Below are 9663 nucleotides of genomic sequence, written 5' to 3' on the forward strand. Positions count from 1 at the left end.
ATTCTGTTAGGAGGATGCAAAGGTGGCTAGAGTGGTTAGCTCAGTTTGTTTACTCCTTTTGGATCTCTTGACCAAGGGTGACTCTTTCTCAGCTATGTCCTCACTACTCTTAGTTACTACAGTTATGGTTGCCCCTTTCTTTTCTTTTTACTCACCTCATCCTTTTGAGAAGATGAGGTGGTTGGTTGCCTAGCTTCTAAAGGTTTTGAAAGAATGGTTGCAGCTTGGGAAGATCCTTGTTGGTGTTCCTGCGCTTGTACTTTCACAGGTTCAGGGATCATAGCTGAGCTAGATTGTATATTAGATCTCATGTCAAGCATAGGATAAGGGTAAGTCCTAAACCTCTCCAACATAAATGGAGTGATTTTCAGACTTACATTTACTTTATTCTTTGTAGTAAGTGAGCCAAATATTATTTTGGACACTTACTTATAATTCCCTACTTTTGTGCTATCTATTCCATTCAGTAAGTGTATGTCTGCTACTTTATGATTCAAAGTGGAAATAATAAATATAGGAAAGAAAATTTCCTTACCTCTAGCTGACATGGGCATTTTTAGCCTGGTTGCAAGCTCTTCCAGGATCAACAGACCCAACATTCAAGTGTCTGTTGTGGGCAATTGAATACACCAGCTTTTGCATAATACTTGAAATGTTGTCATATCTTGTTTTCCTACAAGTAAAGGCCCTTACCACAGAGTCAAAGATGAAAGACCACTCATTCCTCAGATTGGTCCTGTTTAAGCTTGACATGTTGATTCTTCCACCATAGTTGATGAAGTCCATGAACTCAGTCAGCTCATCAGTAGTTGGTACCTCCACCAGATTCTCAGTTGGTAGCCCCAAAGCTCTATTCACATCTCTGTCATTGAATTCTATTAGTTGGCCTCCAATTGTGCTTGTCACCACCATAGAGAGAGTTGTTTTTTACATCTGTCCTCACTACAGTTGTAGTCCAGAATTCATGCAGCACATCTAGATACAGTACTGGATTTGCAGTCAAAGCACCTGCAAGATAGGATTCAGCCAACAATTTCACAAACCCCTTGAAACTATAAGGGGCTTGGTTTGCATCAGAAAAAGCAAGATAATTGGTTCCTTTCTCTGGGATAGATGTTCTTGCAACATTTAGAGCCATTATTGATTGATGAGAATGAGTGGGTAAGAAAAATTTCTGAGAAAGGATGAAAAATGAGAGAGAAATCGGTTTTGGATTGAAAGCTAGGTCACTTGAGATCTCGAAAGTTGTAAGTAAATGTTTGTATCGAGAAGTCTGGGTATTTATAGTAAAAGTAAATGACTTGTCGTGAACTCAAAAATAGGCATTTGGAGTTTGTCTATCGAGAAGTCATTTTAAGAAATGAAATACATATCGAGAAGTCATTTTAAATTACTCTTATAGAGAACTAAAAATTGACTTATCGAGATGTCAAATAAATACCCAGTTTGTCCAAAAATGGACTGAATTAATTCCAACTTTTATTTGAATAAATTCAAAATAAAAATTAGAATAAATTTTCCAAAAGTATTTTACCAAAATAATTTATTAAATTATTTCAGTTCTAAGTTATTGATAAGTCAAAAATTGTACTTGTGGAGAACTCTGTGAATTAACACTACTAGAGAACTCTACAAGGACTTATTGATAAGTCATTTTTAAGTCTATCAAGAAGTCACTCGAGAAGTCATTGAATTGACTTGTCGAGAACTCACTCGAGAAGTCCTAAAATGACTTGTCGAGAAGTCAATTAGACTTATCGAGAACTCAGTTCTCTATATACTTTTGATTTTTGTAATTATGTCTTGTGTTAATTTTACATATTAAGAATGTGAATTAACAACTGAGCAGCTTACTTAGAATTTAAAAAATTCCAAGTTGAATTTAGAATTTTGAAAAATAAATATGCAGATATTTCTGAAATATTTATAGTTCATATTTCAGTTAATTTCCAATTAAATCAAATTAATTTTGATTTACTGGAGATTAATCTATTGCAAAATATTAGCTGAGTCATTGCCTTTGGATGAAGAATTAAGCATTTCAATTTCACCTACAAGTCCAGTGAAAGTTGCTTCATCCAAAGGTTTAGTAAAAATGTCAGCTAATTATTTTTCTATTGGAACAAAAATGAGCTCAATGGTACCATTTGCAGCATGTTCTCTAATAAAATGGTACCTTACATCAATGTGCTTTGTTCTAGAATGGTTAACTGGATTAGCCACTATAGATATAGTACTAGTATTGTCACACATAATGGAAATTTTGTGTAACACTGGGCCATAGTCCATTAGCTGATTTCTAATCCAAAGCACTTGAGCACAACAACTTCCTGCAGCTATGTATTCAGCCTCAGCTGTAGAAGTTGATACAGATTGTTGTTTCTTGCTATACCAGGGTACAAGTCTTTGTCCAAGAAATTGACAGCTTCCACTAGTACTCTTCATGTCAACCCTGCATCCAGCAAAATCTGCATCTGTGTAACCAACAGCTTCAAAACCAGTTCCCTTAGGATACCATAATCCCAAGTTTGGAGTTACCTTTAAATATCTGAAAATCCTCTTTACATCCATCAAATATTGAGGTTTTCAAAAGCAAGGGCTTCAACTTTATTATCATCAAGGCATTCCAAGCCTGGACACTTGTCATCATCAAAAGTCACATTTGTGCTCTCCATAATCTTCTTTTGATCAATCACATAGATTTTGTAGGCTGTTCTTTCCAGTGAATATCCCAGAAAAATTGCTTCAAAGACTTTTGAGTCAAATTTTCCCACATATTCAGAGTTGTCTTTCAAAATGTAACACTTGCTTCTAAACACGAAGATAGTTTACAGTAGGCTTCCTTTTAGACATGATTGAATAAGGTGATTTGCCTTGTGCCTTGTCAATGAGATATTTGTTCTGAGTGTAACATGCAGTGTTAACAGCCTCTTCCCAGAAACTTGTTGGCAACTTGGCATCTTGCAGCATTATTCTAGCAGCTTCAACTAATGTTCTATTCTTTCTTTCAACTATTCCATTTTGTTGAGGTATTCTAGAAGCTGGGAATCCTTAACCACTTCAAATGCCAGCACCAAGAAGCTCCTTCAGGCACATCTAGCCTATCTGCAACTTCAACAAATTCAAGGCTTCCAACATAGTAGGGATGTAAACACCATCAAGGGTGATATTGAGGAGATGAAGAAGTCCATTTCATATAAAATGGACTATAAGCTTTCAGAAGCTAAAAATGCTTGACATCAAGAGGCAATTAAGGAATTCTGATCTTGCAACCAAGATAGATGCATTGGATACAAGAATGTCAGCCATGGAAGCATCTTTAACAGCCATTCATCTTCATCAAGCCCAACAGACAGATTTACTTCAAAAACTGGTGGCTGCTCAAACCCCCTCCTCTGCTCAACTTGATGATAACAAAAAGGGGGAGAAAGGACCAAGTGAGGGGGAGAAGCTTCAAATTCAAATCAGTAAAGTAATTGTGCCTTCAATTACTATCTCAAAGCCACCAGTTACAAACAGTATAGATCTGATAAATGAAGCAGCAGCCAATATTAGAGCAGCTGAAATGAAGCAGTTGAAGTCAATCAACTGGGAGAAGATTGATGAGGATATACAAAAGAAGTTTGGACTAGTCAAGGAGCCAGTAAAGTCATCCATACATCACTCTCAAGTCAAGCAAATTTCTGTGAATGAGATGAGCATGGACTATCTGGAAAGGGGACAGTCATCCTGCATCAAACCTCCAAAGGCTGAAATAATTCTCAAACCAAGGGTAAATTATCCAAAATTATCATTAAAGAACCCTTTGGATACTGTGTATGAGACACCTAAGCCTGATGAAAAGAAGCTTCTATCAAGGTCAATTGTTTTCTATAAAGATCCAGCTGATTCAGCTTCCAAAAAGAGAATTGCTAAAATTTTCAGGAATGGGAAAAAAAATTGTGTGGTGGCTGGACATCCTCAATTTGCTCAAGCAAAGAGAGAAGAAAAGGCTAGATTGAAGCAGGAAAAGGCTAGATTGAAGCAGGAAAAGAAGCAAGCTGCTCTAGATGCTAAAAAGGCTAAACAAAAGAAAGAGCAAATTGTTATCTTGGCCAAGCTACATGTTGTAACTTCATCACAACAAACTCCTGCTCAGCCATCTGAAATCATTGAATCTCATGATCCAAAGAAGCAAGTTGAACAACAGAAGAAGTCTCCAAGAATCAAGGAATTGGCTAAAAGAACCAAAAGGAAACTGGACATTGTTGATAAGGAATTGGAGAATCAGTTTCCCAAGGAGTCCACTTCAACTAAAACTCAAGCATCAAAACCCTCTATGGTATTTAAAGATATCAAGGTGGTGGATCCTTACAGAAACATTCATTGTGAACCTATTGTGCCTAAGGATGAGCCAATAGAATGGGAAGACATACCAATTCCTGACTTCAATTTACCAATCCTCAGCAAGCCAAAAAGAACAAAGTCAATAGCAGTCAAGAAAGTAAAGTTGTCACCTCTCAAATCCAAATCTCTAGTTAAAGCTCAATCTAAAGTCAACAAAGGAGATTATATGTACTTGTGTGACATCAAGGAGTTTTCTGATCTAAATCTCTATCTAGATGAACTAGAAGAAGTGAGAGGAATTGATGCATACAGAAACCTACCTGAAAGGTTAGTGTTCAAGTACAAGGGAGGAAAGGAGATTCAGTGGCCACTTCACAGGATCCTTCTATAAAGCCAAATTGTACTAATTAAGGTTTATTCATCTTTCAAGAAGAACTTTGGGTTCAATGTTACTGCAAGAAGATTGGTACTGAAGAAGATTGAAGAACTAAGGAGTGTTAGAGCTAAAGATGCACTCCCAAAGACTCTAATCATCCCTTACACAGGGAGAAGAGTGCATCTAAGGCCCTACTGGCTGATGGAGTTCATGGATGACAAAGGAGTGAGAATATTTTTCAGATTAGAAGATCAAATGAGCATCTCTAGCAATGAGACTCTCTTGGAAATGCAAGAAAGGCTAAATCTCTCAGAATCTGATGAACTGGAATTCCACAGGCAGCTCCAAAATCAGATTGAAGAAAATAACAGAAAGCTTGGAAAGAGATCCAGACCTTCAAGAAACTAGATAAATCTGCTCAGGCTAGAGGAGCGTCTTGAAAATGACTGTGAGCAAAACTTTGTACATTTTGTTAATTGAAGCACTTTTCAGTATTATCTATTATCTTTTAAAGTTGTATTTTTAGGGTGTTTTGTTATCATCAAGTATCTCTTAATTTATGGCTACAATTCCAGTAGACATAAATTGCGGGAGATTGTTGTGTATATGTTGTGTACTTGATGATTTTATGAACAAAACACCTTGGTAGATTTTACTTTTTGAAAATGTAGCACTCGATGGATAAGGATTACAGTCCCGACGGATAACTCATTTTGGTCCCAATGGATGATGACTTATTATCCATCGAGTGAGTAACTTATGTAACAATAAGTCTGTAGCACATTTCTGCATACACATTGTTTAGAATCTGTAGTAGTACTTAAGTCACGTTGACTTTAACTAGATATGCAGAATAGGTTGATAAATTGTACATAGATGATGTCTTGTAATTCTGCATAAATGAAATGGAGTCAAATGCATGATTGCTACCCGACGGATAAACAACAATGAATTCAACGGATGATCAACAACCCGACGGATGATCAATAACTCGACGGATGATCATAAACCCGACGGATAAAGAATTCAAATATCTGTTGACAGTGACAACACAGTCACATGCGTCGAGTGTATGCAAATGGAATGTGGTAGCCTATTCAAATGGGTTTTCGAGAACAAAGAAGCATTGCCCATTTCCATGCTATTATGAAGATATTCAAAGATGCTGGAATAGAGTAATGAAGTAGCATTGTATTAGACTTGATAGTTTTTGTTTTAATTATCCTGTCTTATTACTTTGTAATCTTGGTGATATATATAAACCAAGAAGCAGCAATAGAATAGTAATAAAGGAACTAAGCAACCAAGAGAGAAATATTTGTAAGCTGTATTCTTAGCATTTCTCTCGTTCTTAGTTGTTATCATTTTGTAAGCAGCTGTGAGCTTTTTGCACACAGAGTTCTCTCGATATATATTATATATCTCTGGTGGAATCATTCAAATCCACCAGAAAGTTTTTAAAGACTCTTGTTTTTAATTACTTGTGTTTTGATTCATTTCAAGTAACTATTCCGCATTCTGCTAATCAATTCACATTTATATATATATTTGAGTTAGAACATTTTTATTAAAGAAAAATTTCAAGAATTCCATTCAACCCTCCTTCTGTAATTCTTGTTACATTGTTAAGGGACTAACAAGGTGGCCAATCAACCTTGCCACTGGTGTCTCAAAAAATAGTACCGAAAGCGTGTGTCAAATCTTCAGCAAAATGATGGTGAATGGCATGCATGGCCTCCATATGCCTAGTCACTCGCCTGTACTGCTCATCACCAACACCAATCCTATCAACTACCTGTGGCGCATAAGAAGAACCCTCTGTAGGCACTGGAAAGTTCTTTCGGCTACCCTCTACATCGTCAAAAGTATATCCAAACCCCTTGTCAGGGGGTGCACCTAAGAATGAATAACTCAAGTGATCTGGCATTCGGTTGAGCTCAAGTGTGGGAGCTTCTTGAATAAATGGTTCCAAACGCTCCTCCGAAAATTTTAACACTGCTAACCCAAGAGAATCGAATGGCATATCTAACTTCCTCTTCCACTGAGGTGCATTCAAAACCTGTAATTGCTCTACTTTAAAGCACTCCTTTTTAGCTGTGGGTAACTTTATTTCCTTGAACACATTAAAAGTGACCTTTTGATCGTAAACCTTCATCGAAAGCTCTCCTTTTTGCACATTGATCATAGTTCGGCCTGTAGCCAAGAATGGTCTTCCCAAGATGATGGGAATCTTCTTATCTTCCTCGAAATCAAGAATTACAAAGTCAGCAGGGAAGAAGAGTTTATCCACCTTGACCAAGACATCCTCCACTATACCTCGTGGATAAGCGATGGAACGGTCAAATAGTTGCAATGACATGTATGTTGGTTTTGGATCAGGCAGACCAAGCTTCTTGAAGATAGATAAGGGCATCAGATTGATGATAGCTCCTAAATCATATAAACACTTGTCGAACGACAAGTTTCCGATGGTGTAAGGAATAGTGAAGCTTCCAGGATCTTTAAGCTTCAGAGGCAACTTCTGTTGCAGCACAGCACTATATTCCTCCGTTAGAGCAACAGTCTCTAAGTCATCGAGCTTCACTTTCCGAGAGAGAATACCTTTCATAAACCTCGCATAGCTAGGCATCTGTTCAAGAGCTTCAGCGAAAGGTATGTTGATATGAAGTTTCTTGAACACCTCCAAAACTTCTCAAACTGCTTATCCGGCTTTTTCTTCTGCAACCTCTTAGGAAAAGGAGGTGGAGGATAGATCTGTTTCTCCCCTGTATTACCCTCAGGAGGAGTGTGTTCCACGGTAGTCTTCCTTGGTTCCACCTCTACTTCCTTCTGCACATCATCTTCAGCCAAAACTTCAGATTCTGGAACTTGAGACTTTTCAGGCTCTTTGTCTTGCTGAATTTTGGGGCTTGTGACCTTTCCAGACCTTAAGGTGATGGCGTTCACCTGTTCTTCAACTTCCCTTTTGCCTGGATTTGTTTCTGTATCACTAGGAAGCGTTCCTGGTGGTCGATTTAATAAGGCATTAGCATTTTGCCCTATTTGGTTCTCCAGAGTCTTGATAGAAACAGCCTGGCTTTTGCACATAAGCCGCAACTCCTCCAATTCAGATTTTTTATTCGAAGATAGACATGCACCATGAGTTTGTTGTTTTGGTGTAATTTGTTGCCATGAGTTTGTTGTTTTGGTGTAATTTGTTGCTAATAACCAGGAGGGTTGAATAGCTTATTTTCAAACTGCTGGAATGGTTGTTGCATCGCATTCTAATTGTTGCTCCAGCTGAAGTTAGAATGATTCCAGTTGCCAGGATAATAAGTGTCTGGAACTGGTTGCTGTGATCTCTGAAAGTTGCTCACAAACTGAGTTGATTCACTAGATATAGCGCATTACTCTGTCACATGCGGACCTGCACACAGCTCATAAACACTAATTATCTGCTTAACACCATAGTTAGCTAGAGAATCGATCTTCATAGACAACGCCTTTAGTTGAGCAGTGATAGCCGTAGTTGTATCCACCTCAAGAACTCCTGCTACCTTGCTCTGTGGCAATCTCTGGGATGGATATTGATATTCATTAGCAGCCATCAGTTCAATTAGATCATAAGCTTCATCATAGTTCTGTGCCCATAATGCTCCACCTGCTGCTGCATCGAGCATGGGTATGTACTGTGCTCCCAACCCATTGTAAAAACAAGTGATGATCATCCAATCAGGAATTCCATGATGAGGACACTTCCTAAGCGTCTCCTTGAAGCGCTCCCAAGCTTCATATAAAGATTCTCCTGATTGCTGCGCAAATTGAGTAATAGCATTCCTGAGTGCAGCTGTCTTCGCCATAGGGAAGAATTTAGTAAGAAACTTCTGAGCAAGATCTTCCCAAGTAGTAATCGAACCAGCTGGTAGAGAGTATAACCAGCTCTTAGCCTTGTCCCTCAGAGAGAATGGGAACAGTCTCAGCTTCACAGCATCTTCAGAAACACCATTGAACCTGAAGGTATCGCAGATCTCTATGAAATCCCTAATGTGTGTATTGGGATCTTCTGTTGGAGAACCCCCAAACTGGACTGAAGTCTGTACCCATTGAATTATGCCAGGCTTGATCTCAAAGGTATTAGCTGTGATAGCTGGCCGGATAATGCTAGATTGAATGTCATTGATCTTGGGTTGAGAAAAATCCATCAAGGCTTTCGTTCGTGTTGTTGGATCTCCCATTGTAATGAGTACCTGAAACACAAATAAATAAACCGTGAAAGTAAAAGAATCCGAGTCAGTGAACTTTAACGACCACTGATGACAAGCACATAAACTAAAAATTAACACCGAGTCCCCGGCAACGGCGCCAAAAACTTGTTAGGGCGAAAACACGCGCTAATATTCACGCAAGTATACGCGTTCGCAGGTAGTATAAGATATAAATCAGATTCGTTCCCATAGAGACTGGTTTAGGTTAAGTTAAATTTATGCACCTATGCAACAATGTATGGTTATCGCTCAATGCTAAGACAAATAACAAATTGGGTTTTTATTAAACTAAGAGATTATACTAAATAACATTAACTAAGAGAATTGAGGTTGAATTAATATATATGACAAATATGGGATTCTAACTTCATTAAATACTTCATTCAATAGCCTTATTGTTCTTAATCTTAGCATGTGATGGTGATGACACTAATCAGATAACACGAAACTGATAAACGCCAACTTTCATTACACGAGTACCATTCTACCAGACATCCACAAAAGAGATAGAAGCTGAATAGGCACCAATTATATTGAGACCCTATATGTCTATAGAATTTGACAACATAACAGTTTAAGCATAAGTTATCTATCTTGATTACATAGGGCAAGTAAAACAGTTAGAGTTACCTACTAATCATGCATACAATACATGAACCTATGCTAGCATAGCAAGTTCTAAACCTCTATATTCACTGTCGCTTCAATAGAGATTAA

At 37.8% G+C, this 9663-nt stretch overlaps 1 non-coding gene across 1 annotated transcript; it reads left to right on the forward strand.

Annotated features, from left to right (window-relative positions):
- The first annotated feature begins 8419 nt into the window (after window positions 1-8419).
- LOC141710037 (small nucleolar RNA R71) lies at window positions 8420-8526 on the forward strand. Its single transcript, XR_012570579.1, has one exon. It is a non-coding gene; the product is annotated as a small nucleolar RNA R71 (small nucleolar RNA).
- The last annotated feature ends 1137 nt before the right edge of the window (window positions 8527-9663 follow it).

The sequence above is a fragment of the Apium graveolens genome, chromosome 2, assembly GCF_009905375.1.
Source record: "Apium graveolens cultivar Ventura chromosome 2, ASM990537v1, whole genome shotgun sequence".
NCBI classification, from domain to species: Eukaryota; Viridiplantae; Streptophyta; class Magnoliopsida; order Apiales; family Apiaceae; genus Apium; species Apium graveolens.